Raw genomic sequence first — 25,218 nt, forward strand, 5'->3', positions numbered from 1 at the left:
TCTGATTTGATGTTGCCTCTTGGCTTGCTTATATTAAGCAATGGAAAAAAGAACTAGTCAAAGTGGTCAACAGCAAAAGTGTTCATCTTGATGAGGTCTTGGATGAGGTGCAAACAATTGGGAGTGTTTAGTTTAGAAATTTCTTAATATAGGGGCTCAAAGTGGGTACCCTGATATAATTTGCAGATTTGACCATTATCTTATGTGAGTAGGTTTTGAATTTTCCTTTGATTTGATTTGGGTTTCTTGGATTCAAATGTTGTTCTTAAGTGTGTAGTAACATTTCCAAACCATGGGCACAAGTCAAAATGGCCTAGGTTAAGAGTTGGAAAAAATGGCCATAAGCACATATGTGAGATGATTTGCATTTTTCTTTTTTTCTTCTTTGTCCCTCTTTGATTCCATTTAGCATAGTTTAGGGTTTTAGCACATTGTCAAGTATTTCAAACACTCATCATGGCAATAACACAAGGATCATGCATTAACACTATGCACACATATTAATTTTATAAAAGTTTTTGTTGGTTCTAATATTTGGGAAAAGGAATTCTATTTTATTCATTGCTTGAAAACTTGGGATGTTACAAACTCTTCCCCCTTACAAAAGATCTCGTCCCAAGATTTTAAAGAAAACTAGGAACTAAAGAGATCTGGGAATTCAGTCCTCGTATAGTATTCTTGCTCCCAAGTGGCTTCTTCTTCGGTATGGTTACTCCATTGAATCTTCAGATACTTGATACTCCGGGTGCGGGTGGTTCTGAAGGCTTCTTCCAAGATACGGATGGGTACTTCGCGATAGGTCAAGTCCTTGTTGATATCCACCGATCTGTGATCGATGTTTTTGAAAACCTCCGTCTTCTCAGGAATTTCTAAACATTTCCGAAGTAACAAGATGTGAAACACATCATGCACAGCTGCCATTTCCTCCGGCAGTTCCAGTTGATATGATACTTCTCCTCGGCGACTCATAACTTTGAAGGGTCCAACATATCTAGGTGCAAGCTTTCCTCTAAGTTGGAATCTCTGCATTCCTTTAAAGGGTGACACTTTGAGATACACAAAGTCTCCGATATTGAAAGTCATTTCTCGGCGTCTCTTGTCCGCATAACTCTTTTGTCTCGATTGGGCAGTCTTGAGGTATTCACGGATTTTGTGAACCTTCTCTTCAGCTTCTCGGAGAATATCGGGTCCAAAGATTTGACTATCTCCGACTTCTGACCAGTTCAGAGGGGTACGGCACTTCCTTCCGTACAACGCTTCAAAGGGGGCCATTTGCAAACTGGCTTGATAACTGTTGTTGTATGCGAATTCTGCGTAAGGCAGGCACTCTTCCCATTTAGATCCATATTCTAGCACACAGGCTCTCAACATATCTTCCAGTATTTGGTTGACTCTTTCGGTCTGTCCATCACTCTACGGGTGATAAGCTGTGCTGAAATTCAGACGGGTTCCTAGTCCTTCGTGTACCTTCTGCCAGAATCTTGAGGTAAATTGGGATCTTCTATCTGACACAATTGACTTTGGGGTTCCATGCAGGCTGACTATTCTTGAGATGTATAACTCAGCTAGCTTAGGGCCTTGGTAGGTGGTCTTGACAGGGATGAAATGGGCTACCTTGGTTAATCTATCAACCACTACCCAAATAGAATCATTTCCTCTACTTGATTTGGGCAATCCAGTTATGAAATCCATCCCTACAGAATCCCACTTCCATTCAGGAATCTGTAATGGCTGCAGTAATCATGCGGTCGCTGATGTTCTGCCTTGACTCTCTGACAGATATCACACTTGGCGATGTAACTTCCAATTTCTCTCTTCATTCCATGCCACCAAAATTGTTCCTTCAAGTATTGGTACATCTTGGTTCCTCCGGGATGAATGGAGTAAAGGGTGTCATGGGCTTCCTTCAAAATGACTTGTTTCAACTCTGAATCTGCAGGCACGCATAGGCGTCTGTTGTACCAAAGAACTCCTTCCTCATCTTCGGTAAAACCTGGTGCCTTTCCTGCAGCTATTTGGCTCTTGATTCCATCAATGCTAGCATTTCCTTTCTGTGCTTCCTTTATCTGACTAATCAAGGTAGGTTGGAGTTCAATGCTGGCTAGGAATCCTTCACTAACTAGCTCCAGTCTAAACTGCTCAAATTCCTGATGCAAACTAGGTTGCTCTTCTGCGATCATGGAGTTCAGTTGACACGACAGTCTACTCAGGGTATCCGCTACCACATTGGCCTTGCCGGGGTGGTAGTGAATTTCCATATCGTAATCTTTGATTAACTCTATCCATCTTCTCTGCCTCATATTCAGCTCCTTCTGAGTGAAAATGTACTTCAGGCTCTTGTGATCCGAATAGATCTCGTATCGATTAGCCATGAGGTAATGACGCCATACTTTCAAGGCTAACACCACTGCTGCTAGCTCTAAGTCATGGGTTGGATAATTCTGCTCATGTTGCTTCAGTTGCCTAGACAGATATGATATCACTTTGCCTTCTTGCATCAACACACATCCAAGACCAATCTTGGAGGCGTCACAGTAGACGTCAAATGGCTCGGTGATGTCCCGCATGATCAATATTGGGGTTGAGGTCAATCTGCTCTTGAGGTTCTGGAAACTCTCTTCACATTTACCAGTCCATTCAAACTTCTTGTCTTTCTTCAACAGCTGAGTCATTGGTCTTGCTATGCTTGAAAATCCTTCAACAAACCTGCGGTAGTATCCCGCTAATCCAAGAAATGCACGGACTTCAGTCTGAGTAGTTGGGGCTTTCCATTCTGCAACGGTCTTGAACTTTGCGGGGTCAATGACAATTCCTCCTACAGACAAGATATGTCCCAAGAATCCTACTTCCTTTAATCAGAACTCACATTTGTTGTACTTGGCATACAACTGATGCTCCCTAAGGGTATCCAGGACAACTTCCAAATGTTGCTCATGTTCTTCTTCTGACTTGGAGTAGATTAGAATGTCGTCGATGAAGACAACGACAAACTTATCCAAAAAGTTCATAAAGATCTTATTCATGAGATTCATGAAATAAGCTGGGGCATTGGTCAATCCAAATGACATGACATTGTACTCATACAGTCCATATCTGGTGGTGAAGGCGGTTTTGGGGATATCCGTTGCACGAATCTTCAGTTGATGGTAACCAGTCCTAAGATCAATCTTAGAGAACACTTTGGCACCGGTCAGCTGGTCAAACAGGTCTTCTATCTTTGGCAAGGGGTATTTGTTCTTGATGGTGACATCGTTAAGCTTACGGTAATCCCTACATAAACGAGTGGCACCGTCCTTCTTATCCACAAACAAAACTGGGGATCTCCAAGGCGACACACTTGGTCGAATCAGACCTTTGTGCAGCATGTCATCCAGTTGCTTCTTCAGTTCCACTAACTCTACTGGGTTCATGCTACAGGCTCTCTGGGCTATGGGTCCTGTTTCAGGGATTAACTCAATGATAAACTCGATATCCCGATCTGGGGGCATACCGGGTAGATCATCCGAAAACACATCGGGGTATCTACAGACTACCCGGATCTGATCCAAGGTTGGTTTGGCTAAACTCTGGTTGCAGGTGAACTTTCTAGGCAGCCTTTCAGACACGTGTTCTACTAACACTCCGGTGCTACTAGTCATGGTGATGGCCTTCTTGGCACAATCAATCAATCCATGATGTTTCGAAATCCAATCCATACCCAGTACTACTTCCAAACCTTTTGTTCCCAGAACAATTAAATTTGCATAAAAATCTATTTTATGAATTCTGATGGGTACATCTTTGCAAAATTTTCTAGCTTTTGCAGTTGAACCAGGTATTTGAACTATCATGACATGCTTCAAACTGATGGGTTGAATCTTACTAATGCATGCAAAATATTCAGTAACAAACGAATGTGATGCTCCAGAATCAAACAACACTCTTGCAGGTACTGAATTAACAGAAAACATACCCAGCACGACATCTGGCGCTTCCTGGGCTTCTTCAGCACTCATGTGAAAGAGGCGGCCGCTGCGGTTGTTCGGGTTGTTCGGGGCAAACTTCCTGCCGATTGAGACACGGCGTTGCTGCTGAGCAGGTGCAGCGGTGTTGGGGGTAGTCTTGGCTAGCTTCTTGGGGCACTCATTGGAGTAGTGTCCCACAACTCCGCATTCATAACAAGTCACAGTTGACTTGTCCTTTGGGGTGATGGGAACAGCATTGCTCCCAGTCCTTGGAGAAGTGTTGGTGTTGTGGTAGTTGCCGGGGGCTCTCATCGGGGCACGGTTGAAGTGATTGTTGTTGTTGTGGTTGTTGTTGTTGTGGCCTCCTGGCCTTGGGTGTCCTCCACTCCGATTGGGGAAACTCGAACGTGACATCGGCACATGTGGCTTGTTGTTTCTTGGGGCAAATCCTCCACTTGAGCTAGGGCGATACCTTGCGGTATTGCTGGGCCCACTCTGGTTCATCATCCGGCGCTTGCGGTTCTCATTAGCTTGGTGGAGTTTTCCCTCCATCTGGATGGCTGAGTCCACCAGGGCTTCTAGATCAGCAAAGGGAATGTTTACCAGCACAGTCTGCATCTCATCGTGCAGTCCGTTCAGGAATCTTTCCTTCCTTTTCTCAGTGGTGTCGGTTTCATCCGGGGCGTACCTTGACAGAGTGAGAAACCTGTCGCGGTATTCCACCACGGACATCCTTACTTGTTTGAGTTCCCTGAACTCATCCCTCATCTTCTTTATCAAACCCGAGGGCACATGGTACTTGCTAAACTTGAGCTTGAAATCTGCCCAAGTCATTATCTGCCCTGCATTCATTGCACGGGTACTTGTCCACCAGGCTCTGGCAGGTCCTGACAGGTAGTGGGTGGCGAACAGCACTTTCTCTGCGGCTTCTACTCCCGCAACTTCCAAGTTGTTCTCCATTGTTTGGAGCCAGTCATCAGCATCTAGTGGCTCTTCAGTCTTGCTGAACATTGGAGGGTTGGTGTTCTGAAAAATTTTCAGCTTAGATCCCGGATGATCATGGTTTCCATGACCGTGGTTGTTCTGAGCTATCTTCTGTAGTGCGGCAATATTGGCTTGTCTTTCGGCTCTTTCAGCCTCTCTATCTGCCATCATCATTTGCAACATCTGCATCATTGCATCTTGATTTGTGCTGCGGGTTGGAGGGGCCATCTGAACATTGAGATAGATCATGAGATAAGAGGGAATTTTTCTATGGCTTATTTTGGGGTAAGTTTAGAAATTTTAAAACTTGAGTACTTGTCATGTTGAAACAAACAACACTTTCATTCATTCAAACAACACACATTACAATCTAACACATCAATGGTTTTAAGAACCATTCCACCATTCTACGATACAAGGGATTGGATACAAACTCACACCGACGCAAGTGCTCAAGTGAAACTACTCATCATCATCCACATCTATCGGGATGAAGCCATCTTCTCCGGTCTCCATGAACTCATAGCCTTCCACATCAGTGTGGAAGTCCAGGTCCTCATCCTCCTCATAGTCATCATATTCACTCAGGAATGCGTTTCCCCCCTGAATGTCTTCTCCTTCTCCCTCCAGGTCCTTCAGCTGCTCCTCTTGCGCCTTGACAGTTGCCTCCAAGGACACTATCTTCCCGCGGAGGCGAGCGATGGTGTAGTCCTTCTTGGCACACTGCCGGCGGAGTGTCTTGCGCTCATGGGCAAGTATCTTGATGGTGTCGTTCTGCTGCGACATGTGGACGTGAGTCTGGTTGGCGTAGACGCGGGGGTTGTCCAGCTCCTTGTGGGTCTCGTGCAGCATAAAGTCCAGGTGCTCCACGTGATGCTTCAGCTTGGGGTGTGACTGCAGGTCCATGGGTCCTCCAATGGAGTCATGCCTTGCAAAGTGAGCAAAGCGAGTCCCCTGAATCTGAGTCACATTCTGCCCGCACAGACGGGCAAGTGCTTCCTGAAGAGCACGAGCGAGTCCGTCCAGCCAGTTGTTCTCCCGGATGGAGAACTGGATCCTCTCGGACCTGGGAGGCTCCATCTTGCCCCTCAGATCCGCAACGACAACCCACTGAAGTTCCCCTCTGGGCTGGTTGTTGACTTGAGTTCCGAAGAACTCCGGGTGGGGGCGCTCAAGGTACTCAGATAGGGCATCTAAGTCCCACTCGAAGATCAGGTTCCCGCCATTTTCCAGCTGGTAAAACTTGGTGTTGTTCACTTGCTCCATCTGTAAGAGAATTACATGAGTAAGTTAGAGAAGTGCAAGTGTGTCAAAATTTTAGGTAGAATTACAAGTAAAAGGTAGAGCATGACTTTCTCCTTTTGAAAAGATCTCAAAGGTAAGAGTGTGAAATAGTTTTCATAGATATTCACTTCATTGGTTATTGAAACAAGGTTTTTCAGACGTCCATTCTAACTATGGTCTCCTAAGGTCAAACAATGGCTCTGATACCAACTTGTTAACACCCGGATTTTTAAGTTCAGATGCCTATTATGCCATACATCGCAATCCCAGGAAGATTGTTTTTGCGAGACATAATAGTTGATATCATAGATTCATCATTCATTACAAACCATAGTCGTCTTACAACAATAGATCACATGATCCACACTTACAATAATAGTTGATCTAATGATCAACAAACACAACACATAGTGGAAGCGAAGTATTAGTAGTCCATCTAGTCCACATGCAATGCTTGACGTTAGAAGATGATCCTATATATCGTAGACGTCCTGCTGTCCGTCATCCTGATACTGCTGCTCTTCTTCATAGTCTGGTCATTTGAATAGCCAGGGACACAGCCATGAGTACTTTAAAGTACTCGCAAACTAATACTAGTGTAAGCACTATCTATTATGTTGAGGGGGTTCTAAGCTCTAAGTTTATTTGCATAAAGCCAATTTTATTTCATAAGCAATTAACAGTAAAAGACTCTTCATTTTCCTAACTTAACTCAAGTGGGAACATTAGTGTCATTCCCACAACTCTGTTGTGATCAAGTCAAATTCACCTTTCAATTCACCATTCATTTTTAGAAAACATCTGACAACGGAACACTATGGTCTTTCCAATCGTCCATAACCGTGGACACGGCTATTCGAATAGGTTTACACTCTGCAGAGGTTGTACACTTGTGCCACAACTTTTGATTACATCCGTCAGGGACAGCCCTGAATAATCAACTCAGTATGCGGATCATCAACCATAACCTTTCACTTACATACCCTAGTATAGGCACCTCTTCCCATGAGTTTGGCCTCCCGGTGATAGCAATCTGTTATCCCGGGAACTGCACAGGGCTTGGGTCGAACATTCACCTCATTTCACGTCATTTCACTTTCAACGGAGGCAGCCTCGGCATAACCCCTATGACGCTTGTTTAGAGGGAAACCATACTAAAGCGCATAAGTTTCTAGTTAAGCCTTACCCATAATCAGGTATTGTGGGGGTACTCTAAAATTGGAATGGTATCGCATCCTTCACCATGTCATCCCACTAGTAGGAAAAGCCTCATCAGTGGCGCACCAAAAATGGATTCTGTGGCGCATGGGAGGTGCACCACAGAAACGTCGCCACAAAAATAAGGTTTCTGTGGCGCACCGGCCCATGCGCCACAGAATTAAGGTTTCTGTGGCGCACGTGTGCTTAGGTGCGCCACGAAAAGCGTGCGCCACGGAATTGGTTTTCGGTGCGCCACGGAATTTGCTTGTATTATACACGATTTTGTGCTGCCTGCTATACACATGCGGTTTATAGACAACAATATACAGGTTATATACAACAACATTCGGATATAATATAAATATCATGTACATTGCACGAGATATAACATAGACATCATCATCACATTACTTAGAGCCCGATCGAGATACATATATAGTGGCAAGTGTCAAATGTTTTGCATACAACTCTTAATTCATACAAAATTCACAATTTCGAGATACAAAGTAGTCTTCATCTCGGTTCCTCCTTTGCTCCCTCATCTCTACCCACCAGGCTCGCTTGCATCGGGGTCTTCATCCAGTTCCTACTATGATGAAAATGGAAGAAAGTGAGACCAACAAGTCCGATGCACAAGAGAAATGGAATAAATGCCTCATACATTGTTGGTCAACACAAATATTAACATTCTGTGGCGCACCGAGGCCAGTGCGCCACAGAACACGTTATTTTTGTGGCGCAGCGAGGCCAGTGCGCCACAGAATACGTTATTTCTGTGGCGCACCAAGTGCAGTGCGCCGTAGAAAAAGTAAAACCAATGATTGGGCGTGACAGGGTGTGGGCCCCACCAAGTTTTTGTGGCGCAGTGTTCCATAGTGCGCCACAAAATTAAGCTATTTCTGTGGCGCACCATTCTTGGTGCGCCACAAAATAAAATTCTGTGGCACATTCTTAGGGGTGCGCCACAGAACTAAGCTCCGCCTGTAAGGGTTTTCCTACTAGTGTACAAGTCATATTCACCTTCAAAATCTTTCAATAGAATGAATCATCATTCCAAGGTTTTCAAAGTCATTGGATTCACATGCTCCCATCTCGGTCAAATGACTTGCGATAGTCTACCTTGAGTAGGACCATAGGGATCTTATGTTTGTGGCGAAAGATAAGTGGTTCTGTCACAACCAAGAAGGTTTCTATGAGTGAGCGACCCTTGATAAACGCCGATTGATACGTGTCAATGTCAATAAGTGGATGAGTGTTGTTAAAGACAATGTTTGTTCCTCTTCTTTGAAATGATTTTCATGAATATCGAGATGATACTGATTGGCCTGAAATCCTCGACGGTGTTGGCATGTTTTTTCTTTGGGAGGAGAGTGATGGATGCCTGGGTTAGCCTCCAAACATGTATTTTCCTTCACTAAAAGAGGCGGCAGATGGTGGAATATTTTTTGTTTTCGGAGTTGGTATAGAAGAAAACCTCAGATAGTGGAGTAAGTATAATTTTTCGGTTGCACCGTAGAAGAACACGACCTTATTTTTCCACGGTAAAAGAGGGGGTGGATGTGAGATTTTTTTTGAAATTACCGTTGAAGTATTATGCACTGATGAATAACTGCTGGTGGGTATTATTGTACAGAACCGCAGTTGAGGTTGAAGATTGGTGTAAAGATTATCAAACTTGTGTGCCGTTGGAAAAATATGCAACCTCAAATAATTACTATTAGGTAATTAACGACATGTTTCATAGTTAACATCGACACATATTAATGTTGGAACTACGATTGAGGTTAAATTACCACGCTGGTGGACCATTGATAAATTACCGTCACAGAAATATGCACCCTCGAATAATTAATATTAGGTAGTTAATGATCTGTTCCATAGTTGACACCGGCAAATTAATGTTGACATAATCAAGATTTGCACCGAGAAATTATTCTTTGAAAAATATAGGTAATTACCGCCTTGCGGAAAATTACTACTAAAGAGTTTTTTTTAAATTACTATCAGAAAATATAAAAATCTAAAAAGGTAAATAAGAAAAGAAAAAATGATGCAGTGTTCACCCAACCAAATCAATGAGGTGAGAGCCAAAGCTCTTACCTTTTATATATAGTATATATGTTATGCATTATCACACAAGTATGCACAACCTCCCACAATTGATCTTATGACCAAGTAAGAGCAGGGTACCGAACCATAGCAAATCGAGATTGGAGCCTAACAATCAAACATCGTTGGTGCACGGAGTAGCCGTTGCGTTTAAGGCCGAGTCGGCAAACAACCGGCAACGAAATGGACTAGGTAAGGAGGATGCGTTGTGGAAGCCGGTGCAAACGAACTTCCTCGTCGAAATGGCCGGCGAAAGGAGGGGCGGGAGGGAGGATGCGTCGCATAAGAGAGACGCGGGGAAGGCACAGGCGAATTGCGTCGACTGGGATGTGCCCTATGTAGTGGAAACATACACAAGGGTGTCAGAGCATCTCTCCAGTCGCGTCCCCCAAAGCGTACCCCAAACCGCGCCGGATTGAGCGTTTGGGGGACGTGTTTTGTTCGTCCCGCGTTTGGAGGACGTCGCTCCCTAGCCGCGTCCCCCAAACGCCGCCCCCAAACATTAAAAATAATGCTTTTTTAACACATAACCATTTATCAAATATAGCATAGGAATAAATATGTTTGCGGAGATTGTTTTCAAATTAAAGTACAACAAACAATAAAACAACTAAACAAATATACTAATAAATAGGGCTAGATCAAGGTGCCACGGCATTTCCTTTGATCCTCCACAAATACTCAACGAGATCAGCTAGAAGTTGATCATGAACATTGCTGTCATGGATCTGTGCGTGCATGGCGAGGAAATCAGCAAAATCTGCAAGCAACTCATGATCAACCTCCGCAAGAGGGCCCACACACTCATAGGGACCAACATGTGTCCTGGCATGATTCTTGCGGTCATCCTCGATGATCATGTTGTGCATGATCACACAAGCCTGCATCACCTCCCACATTTGGTCGTGAGACCAGCTTAGTGTAGGGATTCGTTGCATAGAAAACAAAAAATTTCCTACCGCGAACACACAATCCAAGCCAAGATGCAATCTAGAAGACGGTAGCTACGAGGGGATTATCGAGTCTCACCCTTGAAGAGATTCCAAAGCCTACAAGATGAGGCTCTTGTTGCTGCGGTAGACGTTCACTTGCCGCTTGCAAAAGCGCGTAGAAGATCTTGATCACGGCGCCACGAACGGGCAGCACCTCCGTACTCGGTCATACGTTCGGTTGTTGATGAAGACGACGTCCACCTCCCCGTTCCAGCGGGCAGCGGAAGTAGTAGCTCCTCTTGAATCCGACAGCACGACGGCGTGGTGTCGGTGGTGGTGGAGAAACCCGGCGGAGCTTCGCTAAGCGTGCGGGATGTGGTGGAGGAGAGAGGGCCGCTAGGGTTTGGGAGAGGAGGGCGCCGGCCACTAGGGGGTGCGGCCACCTTGTGGTCTTGGGGTGGCCGGCCCCCTCCCCTAGGCCCCTCATTATATAGGTGGAAGCCCCAAGTGTTGGACTACAAGTCTCCGAATAAGACCCGAACCCAGAACCTTCCATGTGATAGGGAAACCTACCCAAGGTGGGAATCCCACTTGGGGTGGGATTCCCCCTTCCATGTGGGGGTGGCCGGCCCCCTTAGGGGAGTCCACTTGGGACTCCTCCCCCTTAGGGTTGGCCGGCCATGGGAGGTGGAGTCGCTTCGGGACTCCGCCTTCCTTAGTGGTTTCTTCTGGACTTTTCTAGAACCTTCTAGAACCTTCCATAGAACCTTCCGGATCATTTTAAATCTTATAAAAATGACTTCCTATATATGAATCTTATTCTCCGGACCATTCCGGGACTCCTCGTGATGTCCGGGATCTCATCCGGGACTCCGAACAAATATTCGAACTCCATTCCATATTCAAGTTCTACCATTTCAACATCCAACTTTAAGTGTGTCACCCTACGGTTCGTGAACTATGCGGACATGGTTGAGTACTTACTCCGACCAATAACCAATAGCGGGATCTGGAGATCCATAATGGCTCCCACATATTCAACGATGACTTTAGTGATCGAATGAACCATACACATACGATACCAATTCCCTTTGTCACGCGATATTTTACTTGTCCGAGGTTTGATCATCGGTATCACTTCATACCTTGTTCAACCTCGTCTCCTGACAAGTACTCTTTACTCGTACCGTGGTATGTGGTCTCTTATGAACTTATTCATATGCTTGCAAGACATTAGACGACATTCCACCGAGAGGGCCCAGAGTATATCTATCCGTCATCGTGATGGACAAATCCCACTGTTGATCCATATGCCTCAACTCATACTTTCCGGATACTTAATCCCACCTTTATAACCACCCATTTACGCAGTGGCGTTTGGTGTAATCAAAGTACCTTTCCGGTATAAGTGATTTACATGATCTCATGGTCATAAGGACTAGGTAACTATGTATCGAAAGCTTATAGCAAATAACTTAATGACGTGATCTTATGCTACGCTTAATTGGGTGTGTCCATTACATCATTCATATAATGATATAACCTTGTTATTAATAACATCCAATGTTCATGATTATGAAACTAATCATCTATTAATCAACAAGCTAGTTTAAGAGGCATACTAGGGACTCTTTGTTGTTTACATATCACACATGTATCAATATTTCGGTTAATACAATTATAGCATGGTATATAAACATTTATCATAAACATAAAGATATATAATAACCACTTTTATTATTGCCTCTTGGGCATATCTCCAACAGTCTCCCACTTGCACTAGAGTCAATAATCTAGATTACATTGTAAGGTACCTAACACCCATGGCATTCTGGTGTTGGTCATGCTTTGCCCTAGGGAGAGCTTTAGTCAACGGATCTGCTACATTCAGATCAGTGTGTACTTTGCAAATCTTTACTTCTCCATCTTCGATGTACTCGCGAATCGAATGATAACGTAGCTTGATATGCTTCAGCCTCTTGTGTGACCTTGGTTCTTGTGCATTGGCGATGACACCCATGTTGTCACAGTAGATGACTAGTGGGTCCAATGCACTAGGAACCACACCGAGCTCTACAATGAACCTCTTCATCCATACCGCTTCTGATGAAGCCTCTGAAGCCACTATGTACTCCGATTATGTTGAAGACTTCGCCACCATGCACTGCTTCGAGCTTGCCCAGCTTACTGCAGCACCATTCAATATAAACACGTACCCGGATCGTGACTTAGAGTCATCGGGATCGGTGTTCCAACTTGCATCGGTGTAACTTGTTACAACGAGCTCTTGGTCACCTCCATAACAAAGAAACATATCCTTAGTTCTTTTCAAGTACTTCAGGATATTCTTGACCGCTGTCCAGATGTTCCATTCCTGGATCACTTTGATATCTGCTAGTCAAACTAACGAGCATGTGCTATATCCGGTCTTGTACATAGCATGGCATACATGATAGAGCCTACTCGCCGAAGCATAGGGGATCCGACTCATCCTTTCTCTTTCTTCTGTCGTAGCCGGACCTTGAGTCTTACTCAAGACCTTGCCTGGTAACATAGGTAAGAATCCTTTCTTACTTTCGTCCATTCTAAACTTCTTTAGAATCTTGTCCAGGTATGTACTCTGTGATAGCCCTATTAGGCGTCTTGATCTATCTCTATAAATCTTGATGCCTAATATATACGATGCTTCACCAAGGTCTTTCATTGAAAAACTATTATTTGAAATAACCTTTTATACTGCTTAATAGTTCTATATCATTCCCAATCAATAATATGTCATCTACATATAATATCAGGAATGCTACAGAGCTCCCACTCACTTTATTGTAAATACAGGCCTCTCCATGACACTGTATAAACCCAAAGTCTTTTATCACCTTATCAAAGCGTCGGTTCCAACTTCTCGATGCTTGCTTCAGTCCATAAATTGAACGCTGAAGTTTACATACTTTGTCAGCATTTTTAGGATCGACAAAACCTTTGGGTTGTACCATATACAACTCTTCCTCAATGTCTCCATTAAGGAACGCCGTTTTGACATCCATCTGCCAAATCTCATAATCGAAAAATGCAGCTATTGCTAACAAAATCCTCACAGATTTTAGCTTCGCTACAGGTGAGAAAGTCTCATCGTAGTCAACTCCTTGAATTTGTCGGAAACCCTTTGCGACAAGTCGAGCTTTATAGACAGTAATATTACCATCAACATCTGTTTTTCTTTTGAAGATCCATTTATTCTCGACAGCCTTGCGGCTATCAGGTAAGTCTACCAAAGTCCATACTTTGTTATCATACATGGATCCCATTTCGGATTTTATGGCTTCTTGCCATTTGTTGGAATCTGGGCTCATCATCGCTTCTTCATACGTCGCAGGGTCTTCATCATTGTTGTCCACAATCATGACATTTAGACAAGGATCATACCAATCAGGAGTGGCACGTTCCCTTGTCGATCTGCGAGGTTCGATAGTTTCCTCGTTCGAAGTTTCATGATCATTATCATTAGCTTCCTCTCGTTGCCGGTGTAGGCGGTACAGGTACAACTTCCGGTACTCGCGCTACTCCGATCAACGAGTATAGATTCATCAATCTCATCGAGTTCTACTTTTCTTCCAGTCACTTCTTTAGTGAGAAATTCTTTCTCAAGAAAGGTTCCATTCTTAGCAACAAAGATTTTGCCTTCGGATCTGTGATAGAAAGTGTACCCTATAGTTTCCTTAGGGTATCCTATGAAGACGCATTTCTCCGCTTTGGGTTCTAGCTTGTCCGGTTGTAACTTTTTTACATAGGCTTCGCAACCCCAACTTTTAGGAACGACAGCTTAGGTTTCTTATTAGGGATTTCTATTTTCGTGCCCTCGGGTCCTTAGTTGTGCTCAGTTTTCCCCAGCTCCTTAGTTTTTCCTCAGTTTTACCCAAGCGTTTGTCTGAAACCATCACACGTGATGTAACGGCCGGTTGCCCGACGGTTGACCGTTATCTTCCGACTAGTGGGGCCACGTAGAGCCCGCAAAGACACGTCGGACCATCCATCTTTGTTTGACCGTAAGCATCGTTGTATCCCCGACCAAAACGCGAACGAGTGGGGCTTCGGTATATCAAATGACAAGTGGGGCCATGACGCCGATACAAGGGGCAATACACGGGTAGGATTAGATTTTTAAACGGAGCTCTACGAGCGATGGCACGGAGGAGGTGGCATGCGGGGTGCCGAGATGAGATCGACGTCCACAAAGAACCGCATGAGGCGAGACCCGTACGCATTAGATAGATATGAACTAGACGCGTTTAACCATGCAAAGAAGAGAAGAAATGGTCGACGACATCGACGACCACCTCAAAACTTTGACCGACCGTGTCGGACACGAACGCGAGCAATGTAGAGAAAACTAGTGTCTCTCCTTTCCGGCGTGTATAGGTGGGTGCTAGGAGAGTGTGGTGGCGAAGGGAAAGACCTCGCGGCGGTCCGTGGCGTCCAGCGATAGCGGGTCTGGCGTGGCCGTGCCCACAGCGGCGTGCATGCATGATCGGCATTGGCATCAGCATGTACGTTCGGCATTGGCCTCGGCGGTATCTCTGGTGTGTCAGTGATCGAATGAGGGGACGGGATTGAGGGTGCATCCCGACGTTGACCTAGCAGTGGCGACGAGCATAGCCGTTCTTACCATGCCGATATCGGCATCGGCATCGTTTGGAGGCTGTGGTGCTCGAATCAAGTTGGGATTTGTTTCTTGTAGGCCAAAATGAATTTGAAACAAGTTTCATGTTGAAGGTTAGGTAACGAAAGTTTGTAACTATCCCAAAATTATACTAGCGCCATGGTGAGGTTCTTTTTGATAGAGCTATACGGTTGGGCAAACTTTTTTGACACTTTTTAGATAGGGTTCCTTGTTGTTACACGTATGGCATCATGTATGGAAAATTTGGGGTCATTTGGAGATGTTCGAAAAAATCACTTTGCTTAAGCGCATGTCGTTTCGTCTCACTGAAACCAGCTTTTCTAACAAGGTGATTTTTTCTACCTTCTCTAAATAACCTCAAATTTCATACAGCTGATCTTCTATACATAGATAGATAGATTGTTTCGTTTTTACATTTTTCGAACTTTTTATTTCCCTTTACAATACCCAATTGATTTTCAGGTCAAAACCTCGAAAAACAAGATCATGTATGGCATCATTTTCACCCTAAATTTTCTCGAAACTTTCCCTTTTAGATATTCCTTGTTGTTATAGGTATGCCATCATGTATGCCAAACTTGGTTAGGTCTCACCGAAACCAGCTTTTGTAACAAATTAGGTTTTTTCTGCGTGAAAAGTAATGGCTACAACAAATTGTTGATGGTTTATCATTTTTTTTGCGTGAAAAGTAATGGCTACAACAAATTGTTGATGGTTTATCATTTTTTGCGTGAAAAGTAATGGCTACAACAAATTGTTGATGGTTTATCATTTTTTGCGTGAAAAGTAATGGCAACAACAAATCGGTGATGGTTTATCATATTTTTTGCGTGAAAAGTAATGGCAACAACAAATTGTTGATGGTTTATCATTTTTTGCGTGAAAAGTAATGGCTACAACAAATTGTTGATGGTTTATCATTTTTTGCGTGAAAAGTAATGGCAACAACAAATCGGTGATGGTTTATCATTTTTTTTTGCGTGAAAAGTAATGGCTACAACAAATTGTTGATGGTTTATCATTTTTTTGCGTGAAAAGTAATGGCAACAACAAATCGGTGATGGTTTATCATTTTTTTTGCGTGAAAAGTAATGGTAACAACAAATCGGTGATGGTTTATCATTTTTTGCGTGAAAAATAACGCCTAAAACAGTTTATAATTTTTAGCGCGTGAAAAATAATACGTAAAACCGCCCTTCAAGATACTTAGAGGGTGGAAGCTAATTAACCGCCAACAGAGAGAGAGAGGGGTTATCCCGCCCGTTCCCTATATCATACGATCAACGGTCGGTGGGCACGATCCGCGTGACATGGGCTAGACCAATCGGAGCGATGATGCACGTCCGCGAGAATTTGTGAAGAGAGAGGGCAAAACCGAGTACTATCAAGAAACCAAGGGCACCCGAGTAGTAAATAGACTAAGGGATTCAAATATGAGATTTAAAAAATGGAAAATGCGTGTTTTGTACAATGAAACCCATCTTGGCCTACCTCAAACTATTTGCAATACCAATATACATCAGGTGTGAGAATTGTGGCCTCATTTAGACAAAGTATGATTTGGGGGAAGCTGTTTTGGGAAGGGCTTATTGTGGAAAACCATGCACCTTCATAGCTACTAGGTGATTTGAGAAGTGGCAATTTGTGGTAAAACTTGATTTATCTATGATTTATCTATGATTTGAGAAGTGTCAATTTGTGGTAAAGACTCCATGAGTAAGTGCCACTCTTTTAGGATTTTTTTGCACATTAAATGACTCATTTAACTAGTTAATCCCATTTGTTGACTCTCTCGTTGACCAGCCACTTGAGGGTAAAACCGAGTATATTGCACTAGCCGCATTAGCACTCGAGGGGAAAATTGAGCACACAAAAAATGCTAGTATAAGACTCGAGGGTATACCCGAGTATATCTAAATTTCCGTGGTTAGACTCGAGGACACGTGCAATTGTTGACGCGTAGACGCGGATCGCGGTGGAGAAGTCGAGACGTGCAATCGTGGACGCGTGTCGCGTTGCGTAAGTCCAAGACGTGCGGACGTGCACCCGTGCACGCGTAGGACGCGGGTCGCATTAACCACCCCTCGCCTTTATAGACGCCTCCTCGCACTCGTCTCTCGTCACTCTCACTCGCTCACGCATCGCCAACTCTCTCCCACGTCCCATCATCTTCTCCAAAGCAAAAACCCTCTCCCTCTCCCTCTTCCTCTTCCTCCGCCGGAGAGATGGACAAGGAGAATGCCAATCCCATCGTCGAGGTTGGCTCGAAGCGCGACGCCTCCATCTTCGGCCCCGTCCCCTCGACGGACGACGCCACCGCCGCCGCCACCGCCGCCGGTGCATCGGAGGCTGCTGCCGCCGGTGGCAGTCAGATCCCGGCGGGATGGGACCCCTACGACCCCGTGCCGTACGTCCCGCCCCCGAACCCCTACGACACCTCCCTGGGAGGACCCATGGAACGAGGTAACTACGGTTTGCTTCCTTTTTTGTTCCCCATTCCTTTTTGAACCCTATTTTTGCTGGTGTAGATGGATCTGTAGATGGATGAGTATTGGGCTAATATTTGCGCCGATTTTATTCCATTTTGTTTTGATCACTTCTTGATTTCGTTTAAGATTTGGGGTTTGGCTGTTCGGTTAATTTATGCAAGTAATATTGGATCTCAATCAGTTAATTTATGCAAGTAATCATGGGATCTCAATCAGTTATTTTATGCACTAATCAAAAGATATCAACCGTTTAATTTTGCAAATAATCTCGAATGTGTTCAAGTTCGGATCTAGTTCAGCATCTAGAATCTGTTTCTTTGCCTATGATGAATGGTTGGGCACAAATTTTTACAGGGAGGGTTCAGCGAACCATTGCCGTGTACAAATCATTGTGCATGAGCTTTAGTTCGCTTACACCTTCCCCGTAGATATATAATCATGTCCACTCTAACCGAGGCTGACTCGTTTTTCTTAACTTTTTTATCATGTACGTTAGTCATCGTTGCAACTCATTCACTAGTTTCCGTTTGATATGGATCGGATGTACGGCAGCCGACGTCGGCAGCGACGAAGAGCAGGAGGACGTCAAGACTCGCCGAGTGTTGCGGAGGCCGCAGGTCGGCCAGCACATCTCCTACTTCGCCAAGGAGGTGTACAGGTGCCCCTTCCGCACCAGGAGACTCGGCGCCACGGACTTCAACTCGCCTCGTCACGCATGCCGAGAACATTAGCAACACCTTCCCCAAGGTCGGCACGACGGTGAACGTCCACTCCTTCCGCGCCAAGCACAGGGCGCTCGGCATGCACCTCCGCAGCCTTGCGGCGGGTGGAGATCTCCGCCGGGCGCATGCCTCCGCTCAAGCCCAAGGCTCCCAAGGGGAGCAAGAGCAACAAGTGGAGGGAGAGCCGGATGGGGTAGGCGGAGTCCCGGACGTGTGCCGCCGCTGCCGCTGCCTCCTAGTTTGTTGTTGGGATCCCTTTGTTGTTAGCTAGGGATCCCTTGTTGTTATGTTAGTATGATGGTGCCGTGAAGAACCTCGTTACTATGTTGGATGCCGTGTATGCAGCCTATTATCTATCCATATTATCTAGGGATTATCTATCCCTAGTCTACTAAATTTTGTTGGCCGTACTTAGTTTTCTTGATTTACTATGACTCGTGAATTTATCGTACATTATCCCGGAGATTTGCTTCTAGATTTAACTACATACATATGAACCGTAGGGAGTACTAGATTTGCTGCCATATTGGGCAAACAACGAGGGCCAAAAGGCACAAATAATTGAAGAAAGTCGAAATGCAAGCTTCTCTAGATTTTATACTAATTTGGTGAAAAGGACAAGAGAGAAAGAGGGGAAAAAGGTGCACTTAATAGGGATACCAATTTGGGGCCGAGAGAGACAGAACCCAGCTCCTCGCTCACGTGCAACCAAACGCTTCTCGTCCCGTCCCACGCGGTCCCTTTCTACCAGCCCCACGCGACGCGGGCCCACACGACTCGGCCCCACAAGACGCGGCCCCACACGTGACAGAACGGTCAACTAAACGGGAATCCCGCCGTCTGAGCTGCTTCTGCGGGTTTCAAACAAGGGCTTGGGGAAAACTGAGGAAAAACTAAGGAGCTGGGGAAAACTGAGTACAACTAAGGACCGGAGGGCACGAAAATAGAAATCCCTTCTTATTAAACCATAATTCATACGGTGTCGTTTCAACGGATTTTGATGGTGCTCTATTTAAAGTGAATGCGGCTGTCTCTAATGCATAACTCCAAAATGATAAAGGTAAATCAGTAAGAGACATCATAGAACGAACCATATCTAAGAGAGTTCGATTACGACGTTCGGACACACCGTTTCGTTGAGGTGTTCCCGGCGGTGTCAATTGTGAAAGTATTCCGCATTTCTTTAAATGCATGCCAAACTCATAACTCAGATATTCACCTCCGCGATCAGATCGTAGAAATTTAATCTTCTTGTTACGTTGATTTTCTACTTCACTTTGGAATTCCTTAAACTTCTCGAAAGTTTCGGATTTATGTTTCATGAAATAGATATACCCATATCTACTCGCATCATCTCGTGAAGGTTAGAACATAACAATAACCACCGCGCGATGCTACACTCATTGGTCCGCACACATCGGTATGTATGATTTCCAATAAGTCAGTAGCTCGCTCCATAATATCAGAGAATGGAGTCTTAGTCATTTTTCCCATTAGACATGCTTCGCATCTATCAAGTGACTCAAAGTCAAGTGATTCAAGTAATCCATCGGTATGGAGTTTCTTCATGCGTTTCATTCCAATATGACCAAGACGACAGTGCCACATATAAGTAGAATTATCATTCAATTTAATTCGCTTAGCATCAATGTTATTTATATGTGTATCACTACTATCGAGATCTAACAGAAATAAGTCATTCTTTTCAGGTGCTCGACCATAAAAGATATTATTCATAAAAATAGAACAACCATTATTCTCAGACTTGAATGAATAACCGTCTTGCATTAAACAAGATCCAGTATATAATGTTCATGCTCAACGCGGGTACAAAATAACAATTATTGAGGCTTAAAACTAATCCCGAAGGTAGATGTAGAGGAAGTGTGCCGACAGCCGATCACATCGACTTTGGATCCATTTCCAACGCGCATCGTCACTTCATCCTTTAGTAGTCTTCGTTTATTCTTTAGTTCCTCGTTTCGAGTTACAAATATGAGCAACCGAACCAGCATCAAATACCCGTGTACTTGTACGAGAACCAGTAAGATAAACATCTATAACATGTATATCGGATATACCTTCTTTCTTCTTCTTGACAAGGCCGCTCTTCGGATCCGCCAAATACTTGGAGCAATTACGCTTCCAGTTGTCCCTTCTCCTTGCAAGTAATAGCACTCAAGCATCGAGCTTAGGGCCGCTCTTAGGTTTCATAGGAGGCGTGGCAGCCTTTCTTGCCACCCTTCTTGAATTTTCCCTTAGACTTGCCCTGTTTCTTGAAACTGGTGGTCTTGTTGACCATCAACACTTGGTGCTCTTTCTTGATCTCAATCTCAGCTGATTTCAGCATGGCGAAGAGTTCAGGTAACTCTTTGTTCATGTTCTGCATATTGTAGTTCATCACAAAGTTCTTGTAACTAGGTGGCAGTGATTGAAGGACACGATTAATCCCCGACCGTTAGGAATCACTATTCCCAGATCACTGAGTTTCTTCGCATGCCCGGTCATGGCGAGCATGTGCTCACTAACGGAGCTGCCTTCTTCCATCATGCAGCCGAAGAAGTGTTTCGATGCTTCATAGCATTCCACGGCCGCATGAGTTTCAAATATAGCTTTCAGCTCATTGACCAACTCATGAGGATCGTGGTGCTCAAAACGTTTTTGAAGATCGGCTTCCAGACTGCACAGGATGGCACACTGAACTTGAGAGTACCGAGTTTTCCGAGTCTCGTAAACATTTTTAACTTCATCGGTTTCAGTTTCTGCAGGAGGGTCACCTAGCGGTGCATCAAGCACATATTGTAGGCTTCCACCATTGAGGAAAATCCTCACATGATGGAACCAGTCGGTGAAGTTGCTACCGTTGCTCTTAAGCTTTTCTTTCTCTAGGAACTGGTTAAAATTGATTGGGGACGCCATCTCTACAACATATATTTGCAATAGTTTAGACTAAGTTTATGACAAATTGAGTTCAAATTTTAATTCAACATAATTAAAAATCTAGGTGAACTCCCACTCAAAACAATATCCCTCGCATTGTCTTAGTGATCACACGAACCAAATCCACCACACCTAAGTCCGATCATCACGAGACAAGGTGTAATTTCAATGGCGAACACTCAAAGTGTTCATCATATCAATCATATGATTCATGCTCTACCTTTCGGTATCACGTGTTCCGAGACCATGTCCGTACATGCTAGGCTCGTCAAGGCCACCTTAGTATCCGCATGTGCAAAACTGGCTTGCACCCGTTGTATGCACTTGTTGATTCTATCACACCCGATCATCACGAGATGCTTCGAAACGACAAGTCTTGGCAACGGTGCTACTAAGGATGAAAACTTTATTATCTTGATATTTTAGTGAGAGGGATCATCTTATAATGCTACCGTCGCGATCTAAGCAAAATAAGATGCATAAAAGGATTAACATCACATGCAGTTCATATGTGATATGATATGGCCCCTTTGTCTTTGCGCCTTTGATCTTCATCTCCAAAGCACGGACATGATCTCCATCATCAACGGGCATGATCTCCATCATCGTCGGCGTTGCGTCAAGGTCAATGGCGCCGTCTTCATGATTGTTCTCCATGTAGCAACTATTACAACTTCTTTGAAATACTACTCAACATGAAATTTAAAGACAACCATAAGGCTCCTCGCCGGTTGCCACAATACAATAATGATCATCTCATACATATTCATCATCACATTATGGCCATATCACATCACCAAACCCCGCAAAAACAAGTTAGACGTCTCTAATTTGGTTTGCATATTTTACGTGGTTTAGGGTTTTCGAGTAAGATCTAATCTACCTACGAACATGAACCACAACGGTGATACTAGTGTTGTCAATAGAAGAGTAAATTGAATCTTCACTATAGTAGGAGAGACAGACACCCGCAAAGCCACTTATGCAATACAAGTTGCATGTCGAGCGTGGAGCAAATCTCATGAACGCGGTCATGTAAAGTTAGCCCGAGCCGCTTCATCCCACTATGCCACAAAGATGCAAAGTACTCAAACTAAAGACAACATAAGCATCAACGCCCACAAAACAATTGTGTTCTACTCGTGCAACCATCTATGCATAGACACGGCTCTGATACCATTGTAGGGATTCGTTGCATAGAAAACAAAAATTTTCCTACCGCGAACACACAATCCAAGCCAAGATGCAATCTAGAAGACGGTAGCTACGAGGGGATTATCGAGTCTCACCATTGAAGAGATTCCAAAGCCTACAAGATGAGGCTCTTGTTGCTGCGGTAGACGTTCACTTGCCGCTTGGAAAAGCGCGTAGAAGATCTTGATCACGGCGCCACGAACGGGCAGTACCTCCGTACTCGGTCACACGTTCGGTTGTTGATGAAGACGACGTCCACCTCCCCGTTCCAGCGGGCAGCGGAAGTAGTAGCTCCTCTTGAATCCGACAGCACGACGGCGTGGTGTCGGTGGTGGTGGAGAAACCCGGCGGAGCTTCGCTAAGCGTGCGGGATGTGGTGGAGGAGAGAGGGCCGCTAGGGTTTGGGAGAGGGGGGCGCCGGCCACTAGGGGGTGCGGCCACCTTGTGGTCTTGGGGTGGCCGGCTCCCTCCCCTTGGCCCCTCATTATATAGGTGGAAGCCCCAAGTGTTGGACTACAAGTCTCCGAATAAGACCCGAACCCAAAACCTTCCATGTGATAGGAAAACCTACCCAAGGTGGGAATCCCACTTGGGGTGGGATTCCCCCTTCCATGTGGGGGGGGTGGCCGGCCCCCTTAGGCCTCGTTCGGTTGGAGCGGATCCGATCCCCTAGTGGATGTATTCCAGCGAGGAATTGGGTGATCCATTTCCGTCCACCCAAATCCCCTCGGGGGACAAGTTCTGCCAGGATGTAAACCATGTCACTTAAATACGCATTCGGTTAATCCCTGCCATTTATAGCGCTACACTAAGATTCAGCAGTAAGCTGCAGAACTGTCAGCAATAACAGCAGGAAGTTGAAAAAAAAGAACAGCTAGGAGCAACTACAACTCCATTTCTACAAGGCAACCAGCATAATAATTAAGTGGCGTATATTGATTTTTATAAGACGATCAGATCTAAACTTCACACACAACAAGTGACCGTAGAACACAAGAAATTTTAGAGCATCTAGGGTGGCAATATCTGAAGTTCAGAGCTCTATACTGAATCAACACAAAGTTCAGTCAACCCACGCGGATACAACATGTGGACACTAACGACGGTGCCGAGCTTCTTAACATCCTTCACGAACAGTAAGGTCGGAAATTGCCTCCATGGTTAATGTTTCAACCACATCCTGCAAAAATCCAATAGTGCTAAATGACAACAAAATTGTGGACTTACAAATAGAAATAAATGACCATTTCAGCACATATATGCTACGCATTATCAGAAAAGCATATGAACTGCCACACCTGGGCGAGGGACGAAGGACAGCAGACACAGGGAGACGGCCTCACCTGGGCGAGGGATCACGAATGGGATCCAGCGGACGGCGGCGCTTGCACCTTCTTCCTCTTGCTGGATGGATGACCCACCATGGTAGTGTCGCCCCCGGAGTACTCCACGCCGCAACCGCCAACCCCCAAGCTGCATCTGTACTAGGATAGAAGGTTGTTGCACATGAGAGAAGATAAACTAAGGAGAGGGATGGGAGGTAAAGTGTACCCGGCAACAGGGCATGCACGGTAGTGCTGCTGGCGACGCCGCTACACACAATGAAGGGTCAAACAACTGATAATAGTATAACATCATGTAAGAAGCTAAAAGCTAATTGAGAAAGCAATTACGGGGCCCAAGTTGTTGACAAAATCTGGAATCTATGCTTGAACACCTGCAATGCAATGTCAAAGAATATCTGTAGAGGAACACAGCATTCAAGTGAGAAGCTAGAAAAGCCAGAGAAATAGGGAAGAGAGATGCAGAGGGAAAGACAAGGTGTCGTCGGCCGGCCTGCTCAGCCCGATCACGTTCTCTCAGCAGGGTAAGCAAACCATTCGTTTTTAAAGAGGCATCACTCACAGGTGTTCAGAGGTTCGAGAAAGTTAGCATTAGATAATCCAGTGTTGTTGACCAGAAGTACTTATCCAACTGAATATTGATGGCTGGGAATTATCTCTCCGCAGGACTGCTGTGCACAATCTGCTCACTGGCATATGAAAGCTACCAGGTTCGAGAAAGTTAGAATCAAAACTATCAATTTGGCCAATGAGGTGCAATATGGAATAGATGTCTACACTGACTGTACTACTGAAAGTCTGAAACTATTGGCGAACAGGTGACAAACTGACAATTGCTGTCTTGATAACTCCTCTGTCCAAACCTTTCTAGAGGTGCAAATTTTAAACAATAGATCGACCTCGCAATCTCAAACCCAAAAATCACAGGCACAACATAAATCAATTTCGTGAGTTGCAACACTGAGCACACGATTTCTCCATCCTAAATCAAGAACTTGCAGAAACCCTAATAAGACGGGGAGAGGGGAAGTAAGGGATGAGCAGAGCCTTAACTGCGAGAAGGCCACCGTCAAAGTCGTGGGTACGTTCTCCTGTACCGCCTTGTCTCCGAGGACACCTCCAGATCGCGCCACCGCCTGCGCGGCTGCGCCTATGGGTAGTTGCGCTGCCGCCGTGCGCCTATGGGTCGCGCGAGAACCTCTGGACCTCGCGACGGACGTGGAGGACTGCGCCTCCGTCGGCTTCCTCCTAGTTGTGGCGCCGGCGTCGATTTCATCCACGTCGTTGCGCCGGCGCCGCCGGCGCCGCCTCCGCCGCCCCATGTCGCCATGTGTCGCTGGAGAAGAGGGAGACAAAGCTTTTCTTTTTGGACGAACAGTTCGGGAATCGGTCCACGCGT

The 25,218-nt window shown here is 45.0% G+C and overlaps 1 long non-coding RNA gene across 1 annotated transcript; it reads right to left on the reverse strand.

The window, feature by feature from the left end:
• Window positions 1-23,415: 23,415 nt before the first annotated feature.
• LOC124687233 lies at window positions 23,416-24,934 on the reverse strand. Its single transcript, XR_006998154.1, has 2 exons — window positions 23,820-24,934; window positions 23,416-23,656 (listed from the first exon to the last, which is right to left on the reverse strand). It is a non-coding gene; the product is annotated as an uncharacterized LOC124687233 (long non-coding RNA).
• Window positions 24,935-25,218: the final 284 nt, after the last annotated feature.

The sequence above is a fragment of the Lolium rigidum genome, chromosome 2 (assembly GCF_022539505.1).
Source record: "Lolium rigidum isolate FL_2022 chromosome 2, APGP_CSIRO_Lrig_0.1, whole genome shotgun sequence".
NCBI lineage: Eukaryota > Viridiplantae > Streptophyta > Magnoliopsida > Poales > Poaceae > Lolium > Lolium rigidum.